Source organism: Penaeus monodon, chromosome 22 (assembly GCF_015228065.2).
Source record: "Penaeus monodon isolate SGIC_2016 chromosome 22, NSTDA_Pmon_1, whole genome shotgun sequence".
Classification (NCBI taxonomy): domain Eukaryota; kingdom Metazoa; phylum Arthropoda; class Malacostraca; order Decapoda; family Penaeidae; genus Penaeus; species Penaeus monodon.
This window is the reverse complement of record NC_051407.1, coordinates 13,132,667-13,132,954: the sequence shown is the minus strand read 5'-3', so window position 1 is coordinate 13,132,954 and position 288 is coordinate 13,132,667.

The window sequence follows — 288 nt, the reverse complement described above, 5'->3', positions numbered from 1 at the left end:
TTTTACATACGCTTCCACTCTTGCCAATTACAATCTTCCTCGTCAATACAATATCCATCCTAAGAAATTATTCAAGACACCGATGTGGCCAAGGAATATCCAATATGAAATTCTGCAATAAAAGTGCACAGCAGACAAACGCATTTGCAACTGCATCAGTATTTCTATTGTTGCACCCATCTCTCTTTCCATTTGGGGGATGCATTTGGTTATTGTCGAACGCACATGAATGAACAGATACGAGAAAGGAAAGACTATTGTGCTAAAAAAATCTTACACAGTCAAGTG